Genomic DNA, 12,215 nt, shown 5'->3' with positions numbered 1-12,215 from the left:
CCAAAAAACAAATAACCCAGTGCAGAAATGGGCAGAAAACATGAATAGACACTTCTGTAAAGAAGACATCCAGATGGCCAATAGGCACATGAAAAGATGTTCAGCGTCGCTCCTTATCAGGGAAATACAAATCAAAACCACACTCAGGTATCACCTCACGCCAGTCAGAGTGGCCAAAATGAACAAATCAGGAGACTATAGATGCTGGAGAGGATGTGGAGAAACGGGAACCCTCTTGCACTGTTGGTGGGAATGCAAACTGGTGCAGCCGCTCTGGAAAGCAGTGTGGAGGTTCCTCAGAAAATTAAAAATAGACCTACCCTATGACCCAGCAATAGCACTGCTAGGAATTTATCCAAGGGATACAGGAGCACTGATGCATAGGGCCACTTGTACCCCAATGTTCATAGCAGCACTCTCAACAATAGCCAAATTATGGAAAGAGCCTAAATGTCCATCAACTGATGAATGGATAAAGAAATTGTGGTTTATATACACAATGGAATATTACGTGGCAATGAGAAAAAATGAAATATGGCCTTTTGTAGCAACGTGGATGGAACTGGAGAGTGTGATGCTAAGTGAAATAAGCCATACAGAGAAAGACAGATACCATATGGTTTCACTCTTATGTGGATCCTAGAAACTTAACAGGAACCCATGGGGGAGGGGAAGGAAAAAAAAAAAAAAAAGAGGTTAGAATGGGAGAGAGCCAAAGCATAAGAGACTTAAAAACTGAGAACAAACTGAGGGTTGATGGGGGGTGGGAGGGAGGAGAGGGTGGGTGATGGGTATTGAGGAGGGCACCTTTTGGGATGAGCACTAGGTGTTGTATGGAAACCAATTTGTCAATAAATTGCATAAAAAAAAAAAAAAGACAACAATATTTTTTAAGAACAGTTAATTCTCCCAGAATTAATACTGATTTCTAAATATACACTTGATTTAACAAACTGCATATTGGTTTAACTTTTTTAATGTTGTCGATATGTTTTTAAAGTTGTGTTTCTATATCTTTAAGAAACCCTTTGTATGTCACTTGACTTTACCCACAGATACAATTTAAAAATAGCTTTTAACCAAGGAAAACAGGGAGGATCCATAAGAGGTGTTGATGCCCTGCTTCATGTGGTATTCATAATACAGCTGGAATTTTCAGGTAGGAATCCAGTGTGATCCTCACTCTTGATGAGAGTTCTAAGGGAAAAAAAACCAGTTTAATGATCACTGAAAGCAGTGGGCCTCTGATACTGTTGACTAAAATTTAGAGCAGGAAGAGCCTGCAGAGGAAAATGGGTTTGGCTCAATTGCAATTACTGATATCTTCAGTCAAACAGCATTTATGTTTTGGGGAAAAAAATTAATACCAGGTATGAAAGAAGAGTTCAAAAGCTCAAGCTAAAATTAAAGAACGATCCAGGGAAAGCAGCATAAAGTTGATTTGAACGTGATGAATATTCAGAATCCAGAAAAAAAAAAGGCTCAGAGTTAATGAGCTGGGAGAAGGAACAGGGCTGGTAATTGACCATTTCTTGGGTAATGATTAATATATATATAAATGCGAATTTTACTAAATGAGAAATGTTCCCTCCTTTCACAGCATAATGGTTTTCATATTCTAAAAAAAAGATCTCTCCAAAGTTAACCACCTAAGGAACATTTCTTTAAAAATAAAAAATTCTGGGGTGCCTGGGTGTCTCAGTCGGTTAAGTGTCTGATTCTTGATTTCAGCTCAGGTCATGATCTCACAGTCGTGGGGTTGACCTCCACATCAGGCTTGGAGCATGGAGTCTGCTTGGGATTCTCTCTCTCCCTCTCTCTGCCCCTCCCCCCACCCTGCACAGGTGCACACTCTCAAAATAAACATTTAAAATATATACTTAAAAATTAAATTAAATTAAATTTTAAAATTATTACATATTAGAGTATATATTCTATTGTGTTTCTACACAAGTATGTCAAACAGCTCAATAAATTTTTAAGATCAATTGCTTACCTGCACAATTTGTATCTGTCAGTTGGTGTCACATGACTGACACATTACTTAGTGTATAAAGTGGCTAGAGATTATATGAAAAATAATCCATGAATATTTAAAATGAAAAATACATTCTGGTAATAATTGTTCTATTGAAATAACTTCAAATTACAAAGAACATAAATTAATATAACTTATTCTACATATTTTAAAAATTCTAGATTTAGCTAAAATTAGAATTTGGTAGATGGCAAAACTTCCAGGCCTCACAGTTTATCATGACCATGTTTGTAGCCTAACTGTAAATTGTTTAAGTGGTACCTGGAAAATAAATCCCAACTAAAGGTTTCTTTCCAACTTTCTGCCATAATCTCTGCAAACTCCTTAAGAAGCTGCCACTTTGAGTTCACAAAGAGTTTTTGGGCTTCACTGTGGTAATCAAAATTTTTGTAGCTTTTAAAAACAAAAGATGTTTTTTTACTCATGTTATGTCAATTGCAGTTTAGCCAAGTACTCTGTTCCATATCTTCTCTTCTCTGACCCAGGCTGATAGAGCAGTCTCCATCTCAAACATTGCCAGTCAATGTCATAGGGGGAACAAAGTTCTTTATGATCCCACATTGACTATTAAATGCTCTGGCCTTGAAGTAATACATATCACTTCTGTTCACAACTCATTGCATGGCTCTACCCAACCACAAGGGAACCAAGAAAAGCAATCCTGTCAAGGGGGAAGAAATAGAAATATCTGAGGAATAGCATTTATGACTCTTAGAGAAGCATCATTAGTTTCCTGCTATGACAAACAATGCTGGAAAGAATAACCTTGTACATCTATCATTTTGCAAGTATTTTCTATAAAATAAATTCCCAGAAATGGGATTACTGGACCAAAAGTTGTACCTACTCATAGTTTTGATAGATATTATCAAAGTTGCTTTAAATAGCAGCTTCTAAAATAAATAAATAAATAAATAAATAAATAAATAAATAGCAACTTCTACAATCCATTTAAAACTGGACTTGCAAAATTTCAAATTATGCATGAATTTTTAAATACCTCAGCTGAATAAATCAACTAAATAAATGGATATAGGTACTGTGCACACAAATAGCTGTATTATGTGGCCACTTATAATAAATGTCACAAGATTTCTGGAATTGACACTCTGAGTTAGAGTTGTTCAGACCAGAGGGGATTACATCCAGCTACAATGACTCGTCAAGGTTTCAGGGAGAAAGTGGGCTTTAAGTTCGGCTTTGCTTCCCCTGATACTCCTCTCCTTAAACCCTACAGCTATTATGAGGAAACATTTTGGAACCAGAGCACCTGACGTCAAATCCCAGTCCCCCCACTTCAGTTCATCCTTGGCAAGGTACTAAAATTCTTTCCATAAACCTTTGAATATATATCTTTCCATATATCTTTCCATAAACCTTTGAATGCTTTCTTTGGCAATCTTAAATGTTTGCTTTCTATGCCATCTTATAATGCTAATTGATGTTATAAATGACAGCATTCAATCACTGACTTTCTCAGTTACTTGAAGTCCAACCAGTAGCTGACTTCATGGCCATCTCCCTACTTACTTGTGATTGGAAGAGTAATTATTTCACAGGGATGGGCTGACTAATGGATAGATAAATGGCCAGGAATCATCTTGAGCGACAGACTTCTAGTTCTGTTGAAACTATAACACTGACTTTCCATCACCTCAAAAATAAACTATTTAAATTGTAAGGTCTAGAACATCAGCCTCTGGAAGCCATTTTTTTTGGCTGTGATTCAGGGGTTAGAAACTACAGCTGTCAATAACTTTATAGGTGATATAGAAAAAGATGACTGCATGGGGTAAAATGGTGATAGTCTGTTGAAGACTACAAACTGATACATTGACATCACTTGTGCTAGGGATCTCTCTGGAGCCTCTTTTCTATAAGAGGACTAATCCCATTCATGAGGGTTCGACATCCATGACCTAATTATCTCCCAAAGGTCCTACTTCTTAGTACTATCACCTTGGGTGTTAGGATTCAAAATACGAATTTGGGAAAAACACAAAATTTCAGACTATAGTAATTATCTCACAGTTTCTGTGGGTCAGAAATCTGGAAATGCCTTAGTTGTGTGGTTCTGGCCTGGTCTTTCATGAGTTTGGTTAGATTTAGTAAACTCATTTCAAGGAAAAACAAATCTACATACACTACAAAGGAGGCAAATTGTCAGTGGTTACTGCCTACTTTTCCTTAATAGGTGGGCCACACATGGAGCCAGACTTCCTAGACCCTAGTTCCTCATATCTAACCCTCCTGCCATTGACAGCCCTGGAGGAAGTGAAGTTTAATCCTCATGCCCATTACTTGTCCTCAGGGAGCAGCCCCATCCAGGTGCTGTACTTTCCCCAGGCCCCTCACCATTCTAACAAGCAAATATTTTTCCAGAAAAGAAAATGAGACTTTTGTGAAAGGAGAAATGTCAGCTGAAATTAATAGTATCTTTTTACTCCCAAAGTGACTATCATAAGGGAAGACAGGAATTTATGAGCAATGTGGAGGATTCAGTGCATAAGTAGTCAATTGTGATGGCCATCCAACAAGACCATAGTGATTTACTGTTTGGGTTGAAAAAGGTATTATTTAAATATAGAGTGTCAAAATCAATAGTACAGTTTTACACTGCCTGTGAAAATTCCAGCAGTCTCAATGAATGTATAAAGAAACACAGAAGAAAAGTCTCCTATTGGATTTCTAGGCAAAAAGGATCTAGTTTTTAAAGCCAACGACAATTTGCATAATATTAGGGGCCCCAGAACAAGCAGTAAAACTGAAAAGAAGGGTGCTTTAGTTAGATCCAAAACTGAACTCATGAAAAAGGGTAAATTACACTTGGCAAGTCATTTCTGTTGACAAAAGTAGAACGTAGAATTTTTTTTTTTTTTGAAGGAGAAAAGTGCTGTCAAGGAAAACCTTTGCCAAAGAAGAAAAAGCCATGCCAGACAGAATCATTCCCATTTCACTCCTTTGTTTTGGTACCAATGGTACAGATGATTTAGAATAAAACTTCTTTCACCAGTTATATGAAAGAAAGTTCAGCCCTATGGTGGAGGACAAAAATAGTATTTCTGAATATTGGCTCAGTCACTGTTTTGTGCCAATTGTTGAAGATTACTTTGGTAAAAAACAGGCATTATTAATCCTCATTGGTGTTCTGACCATCCAAATACCCTTGAAGATATGGATTCTGACATCAGAATGGTATTTATACGTATCCATCCATTCATTCACTCATTCTTTCAGTTACCAAAAATTGTTAAGAGCCTCCTATATGCTTTGTCACATAATGGAATTGGAGGATTCATCAGTGAATAAGACATTGCCCCTGGCCCTAAGACATGCACAGCCTAGTGCAGGAAATAGACAAGTAACAGGCTAATAATATGTAGTGTGGTTACTTTGGGCTAGGGAAGTGATCAACCCAATCAGGCCCAACATCCCTTCCTATAATGTTTTATAATGCTCCCTATATCATCCTGAAATAAAAGTTGTAGATACTTTTTTAAACATAAATATGCCCTAAATATAATTAATATAAGAGGGAAATAAAAGGAAGAAAACTTATCATAAAAATAGATGTATTTAAATATGCAAATGTTCAGGTAAGACCACACTAGAAAACATTATTAATAAATTAGATGCTTGCATATTTCCACCACGCTTAGTGCGATGGACTGAATTGTGCACACACACCCAAAATATTTATATGTTAAAGCTCTAACTGCAATGTGACTGTATTTGGAGTAAGGACGTAATTTTTTAAATTTTTTTCTTTTGAATTTTTATTTATTTTTGAAGGAGAGAGAGAGACAGAGTGTGAACACGGGAGGAGCAGAGGGAAAGGGAAACAAAGAATCCAAAGTGGGCTCCAGGCTCTGAGCTGTCAGCACAGAGCGTGATGAAAGACTGGAACTCACAAGCCATGAGATCAAGACCTGAGCTGAGGTCAGATGCCTAACCATGTGAGCCACCCAGGTGTCCCTAGAGTAAGGAAGTAATTAAGATTACATGAGGTCATAAGGGTGGGGCTCTGATCTAATAGGATTAGTGTACTTATAAGAGGAGATACCAGAGGGCCGGCTGCCTCTCTTTCTCTCCATCTTGTGAGGACACAGCAAAAAGGCACCCATCTATAAGCCAGAAAGAGAGCCCTGAGCAGAAACCAAATCCATTGGCACCTTGATCTTAGACTTTCCAGCCACCAGAACTGTGAAAAATAAATATCTACATTTAAGTCACCAGTTTATGGTATTTTTTTATGGCAGCCTGAACTAATACACTTAGAATTACCATGAAGGAAATAGGTACAAATGCAGACAGACTCAGGATGCCACATTTTCCTCAAAAACCACAGGCAACATTTTCTGAAATGAAGAAAAACTCATATGTAAGTTCCCAGCAAAAAAAAAAAAAAAAAAAACAGTATCATCCTCACCAGACTTACTTAGTAATTACACTCCTAAAAATTCGGAGTTTATTTCAGTGATGCAAAAACTACATTGTGTTTATATGTAAAATGAGTTCTATTCTAGGCTAGGTATGAATAAACATGTTTTAATTACACAAATGTCCAGCAGGACATTGAAAAATCATACAAATGTAGGACAATTCTTCATTGTGTGAAACTGTCCCTTAAACTGCAAAAGGCCAGCATACTGGTCCCCCTCACACAAAATCCCAGTAACATCTCATCGTGACAACCAAAAACGTCTCCATTAATTGCAAACCATCCCTCAGGAGGCAGTACTGCCCCCACTTGGAACCCCATTCCAAGGTTTAATAAGAGGGACATTCAACACGGCCTTAGGGCCTTAGGAAAGACTAATGGGGAAAGTTACATCTTAACTGAGCCACTAGGAATTGAGAATGAGTGCACAGTGGTGAAAGGGTTGAAGATGAAAAAGGGCACAGAATATTCAGGACACTACATGTATTTCAGTATGGCTGTGACATTAAGTCGTATTAATATTTACTCTGCTACTAAAAACATGAAGAAGAAGAATCAAGCCTAAATATCAAGTTTGAATGGCACATAAAAAGGAATTTCTGACTGCCTTCCAAAAGTTTATAGACACTATTAAGCAGGCAACATTGCACAATCCTCAACTTAAAAATTTTACCAGAGAACACCAACAGGAAACTGACCTTTCAGGTCTAGAAATTATTTGGGTTTTTTATTAAATTAAACAGCAAAGAGTGGCAAGTCAAAGGTAATATTAGTATCTCTCTTCCTACTTCAATTGGCATTAGATTCATCACTTCTCTCACCTCCAGGGTGAAAGTTCCCTGCCCTTCTCATCAGAGCTGCTCTCTGAGCATCAGGCCGTAGACAAGAGGTCACGAGCTGGCAGTTTGCCACATCTGACCATAGGCAGATTTGTTTTCCCCACAGTATTACTGCTTAAGGATATTTTTTTCTAATTTTAATTATTTGCCAGTGCATAAAAATCTGGATTTCTAGCTTCTTTGAGGCTATCAGAAGAACTGGCAACTATGGGTCTGCATGTCCCCATGTCAACAAAGGAAGGGCTGGCCACTTTAGATAGGGCACATGTGCTCTAGTTTTCTACTCTCCTCCTCCCTAATACCCAACACCTAAGTCTCGTATCAGTTGTCATTTGTCATCTGATTAGATAGTGTTTCTCTTACACTTACTTGCATAGGTTGAATGATAGCTCCCATAAAGATATTATCTGTGTCCTAATTCTCAGTACCTGTGCGCTACCTTCTCTAGAAAAAGGATCTTTGCAGATATCACTTAAGTGAAGGAATCTTGAGATTAAGAGATATCCTGAATTATCCAGGTGGGCCCTAACTCCATGAATAGTATCTTTTTAAAAGAGAGACACACAGAAGAGACAAACAGAAGAGAAGACAGGCACACGGCAAAGTCAATGTGAAGACAGAGGTGGAGATTGGAATGATGTGGCCACAATCCAAGGAAGCTGAGAAATGGTGACAGCCACCAGAAGTGGCAAGAGGTAAGGGAGGTTCTCCTCTGGAGCCTTCTGAGGGAGTGAAGCCCTGCTGCCATCTTGATTTCACACTTGTGGCCTCCAGAACTGTGAGAAGAGTACATTTTTGTTTTTTTAAGTCACTAAATTTGTGGTACATTGTTATGACAGCTCTTAGATATCTCACAGGTAGTGGAAAAAGAGCTAATGATAAAGAATGCAGATTGCAAGCACATAATTAAAGTAAAAAATATAGATAATGTCTCCAAAAGAATGCATTCAGTAAGAGAAGAGGAAAAAAGGAAGAGATGAAACCCAAGTGCTAGCCGTAAGGAATTCCTATTTTTAGGAAAGATGGGAAGACAACAAGCATATATCCAAGGATTTGGGGAAAGAACACCCTCATTTCTGTTGAGAGCTAACAGTATGAAATGGGGATGAAAACAGGATATAAATGAGTTCAAGTGTATTTAATGGGTTCAAGATATATAAGCCATTCATTTGAGGAGTTTGCCACCAAACAAAGAAAAAAAAACTTGATGAAAGTGTCTGGAAATGGCAGTAGTTTCACAAAAATGAGTGGTGTATTGGCTTTGACTTCTTATTTTTGTTTTGGGTTCTATTTTTCTTTTCTAAAATATATGAAAAATATGGTTGAAGGAAAAAGAAAAGTTTTCTTTACTCTTTTGTTTTTTACTCTCAGTCTGTGACAAATATAGGTAAATTTCAGACTTATAATTGAAGTGTGATCATTAAAATAATAGATTTTATCAAATCTGTCAAATCTTTGGGATATATTTTGTGCAATTGCTAATTGTAGTTAGAAATAAATATTACAAATAAAAACTAAATGTTCATTATTTACCAGTCGATTAGATATTATTTTCCTATTATTTTACAATAGATATTCAGAGGCAGTTAGTGAGTCGCATTATTTTTACCTACTATTTGTAATTAGAGAGATACCTACATAGTACAAATAAAGACATAATCCCCTTTGTTCCTCAATGGAGAAGATACTAAGGAAGGATTTGGAAAAGCACTATTATCTCGACCTAGTAATGCAGTTATATAAGTACAAAAATTTCTGAATCATAATTTAGGAATTATGTATATTAAATTTAACTTTGATAGCAATGCACATCTATTTGAGATTAGTAATAGTAGCTAATATTTAGTAAGTGTTTACTGTGTGTTAGGCCTTCAACAATTAATTCATTCAATTCCTCATAATAATTCTCTTAGGTAGATACAATTATCATTCTCATTTTACACTTGAGGAAAATTAAAGCACAGAGAAGTGAAGTATATTACCTAAACCACACCGCTAGCGAGTCTTAAAGCTTTCACCAAACTCTGGAGCAGTCTGGCTCCAGACTCTACACTAGCAACCACAAAGGTCTAAAATGAAAATCTTAAATGAAAATATAGTAATTTCATTTACTCAAACACAACAGCTACGAACTGATCTGGACACTGAAACTTTCATATTAGTTTATATGATCAAGTGGCTAGGACATTAGAATTAACAATATGCATGGGCTTTAGGATACATTGAATAAAATCAGTTATTTTAAGGTGGTTATGATTCATTACCCTTCTCAAAATGTTGACAACTCACCTCAGACTTTTGTCTATAAAAAAGGCAAGAAGAATTTCAAAGGAATAGAACCTCCTTAAAACATAATTCATTAAGACATGTATCATCTGGTAAGGGATTAATATCCAAAATATATAAAGAACTCATATAATTCAATAGCAAGAAAACAAACAATCCAATTTAAAAATGGGCAAAGGACCTGAATAGACATTTTTGCAAGAAGATATAAAAACGGTCAATAGGTGCATGAAAAGATGTCCAACAACACTAGTCTTTAGGGAAACACAAATCAAAACCACAATGAGATACCACCTCATGCCTGTTAGAATGGCCACCATGAAAAGACAAGAGATAACAAATGCTGGTGAGGACTGGAGAAAAAGGCCCCTCATGCACTGTTATCGGAACGTACATTGGCGTAGCCACTATTGAAAACAACACAGAGGATCCTCAAAAAGTTAAAAATAGATCTACCATATGATCTAGCAATTCCCCTTCTGGGAATATATCCAAAGGAAACAAAAACTAATTCGAAAAGGTATCTGCACCTCATGTTCATAGCAGCATTATTTACAATAGTACTCAAGACATGGAAACAACCTAAGTGTCTATTGATGAATGAATGGGTAAAGAAATTATGGTTTATGTGTACAACGGAATGTCATTCAGTCATTTAAGAAAAAAAGGGGGGGGGGCGCCTGGGTGGCTCAGTTGGTTAAGCTTCCTACTTTTGATTTGGCCAGGTCATGATCTCATGGTTCATGGGATGCAGCCCTGTGTCAGGCCCTGCATTGACAGTGCAGAGTGTGCATGGGATTCTCCCTCACTCCCTGTACCCCTCCCCACACACACACCCTTACTCATACAGGCTCTTTTGCGCTCTTTCTCTCTCTCTCTCAAAATAAATAAATAAACTTAAAAAAAAAAAAGGAAATCCTGCCATTTGCAACAATGTGGATGGCACTTGAGGGCATTAAGTAAGTGAGACAAATCACACAGAGAAAGACAAATACTATATGATCTCACTTATATATGGAATCTCAAAAAATAACAACAACAACAACAAAAACTTATACAAAAATATCAGATTGGTGGTTATCCGAGATGGGGAGTATAGAGAAGGGGAATTGAAGGAAGGTGATGAAAACATACAAAGATAAGTAGGTACTAGGGATGGAATGTACATGATGATTCTGGCTAACACTGCTGTATAACACATGGGAAAGTGGTTAAGCAAGTAAATTTAAGAGTTATCATTACTAGGAGAATTCTTTTTTCCATCTCTTTTTATTGTATCCAAATGAGATGACGAATTCCCAAACCAGCCAGAGACCCAGCAAAAAAAGAGAACTACAGCCCAATGTCCCTGATGAATATGGATGCAAAAATTCTCAACAAGATACTAGCAAATTGAATTCAACAGCATATAAAAATAATTATTCACCATGATCAAGTGGAATTCATTCCTGGGATGCAGGGCTGGTTCAACATTTGCAAACCAATCAATGTGATACATCACACTAGTAAAAGAAAAGATAGGAACCATATGATCCTGTCAATCGATGCAGAAAAAGCATTTGACAAAATTCAGCATCCTTTCTTAATAAAAACCCTCTAGAAAGTCGGGATAGAAGGAACATACTTAACATCATAAAAGCCATTTATGAAAAGCCCACAGCTAATATCAGCCTCAATGGGGAAAAACTGAGAACTTTCCCCCTGAGATCAGAAACACAGCAGGGATGTCCACTCTCACTACTGTTGTTCAACATAGTGTTGGAAGTTCTAGCATCAGCAATCAGACAACAAAAGGAAATCAAAGGCATCAAAATTGGCAAAGATGAAGTCAAGCTTTCACTTTTTGCAGATGACATGATATTATACATGGAAAACTGGATAGACTCCATCAAAAGTCTGCTAGAACTGATACATGAATTCAGCAAAGTCGCAGGCTACAAAATCAATGTACAGAAATCAGCTGCATTCTTATACACTAATAATGAAGCAACAGAAAGACAAATAAAGAAATTGATCCCATTCACAATTGCACCAAGAATCATAAAATACCTAGAAATAAACCTAACCAAAGATGTAAAAGATCTGTATGCTGAAAACTGTATAAAGCTTATGAAGGAAATTGAAGAAGATACAAAGAAATGGAAAAACATTCCATGCTCATGGATTGGAAGAATAAATGTTGTTAAAATGTCACTACTACCCAAAGCTAGCTACACATTCAATGCAATCCCCATTAAAATTGCACCAGCATTCTTCTCGAAGCTAGAACAAACAATCCTAAAATTTGTATGGAACCACAAAAGACCCTGAATAGCCAAAGTAATAATGAAGAAGACGAAAGCGGGAGGCATCACAATCCCAGACTTTAGCCTCTACTACAAAGCTGCAATAATCAAGACAGCATGGTATTGGCACAAAAACAGACACACAGACCAATGGAATAGATAGAGACTCAAGAATTGGACCCACAAAAGTATGGCCAACTAATCTTTGACAAAGCAGGAAAGAATATCCAATGGAAAACAGACAGTCTCTTTAACAAATGGTGCTGGGAGAATTGAACAGCAACATGCAGAAGAATGAAACTAGACCACTCTCTTACACCATTCAC

General features: G+C 36.9%; 1 long non-coding RNA gene across 1 annotated transcript; it reads left to right on the top strand.

Annotated features, from left to right (window-relative positions):
- Positions 1-207: 207 nt before the first annotated feature.
- LOC125165404 (uncharacterized) lies at positions 208-10,110 on the top strand. Its single transcript, XR_007152094.1, has 3 exons — positions 208-262; positions 7,935-7,940; positions 10,009-10,110. It is a non-coding gene; the product is annotated as an uncharacterized LOC125165404 (long non-coding RNA).
- Positions 10,111-12,215: the final 2,105 nt, after the last annotated feature.

Source organism: Prionailurus viverrinus, chromosome B2 (assembly GCF_022837055.1).
Source record: "Prionailurus viverrinus isolate Anna chromosome B2, UM_Priviv_1.0, whole genome shotgun sequence".
Taxonomy (NCBI): Eukaryota; Metazoa; Chordata; class Mammalia; order Carnivora; family Felidae; genus Prionailurus; species Prionailurus viverrinus.
The sequence above is the reverse complement of the archived record's forward strand: the minus strand, read 5'-3'. Positions and strand labels throughout refer to the sequence as shown.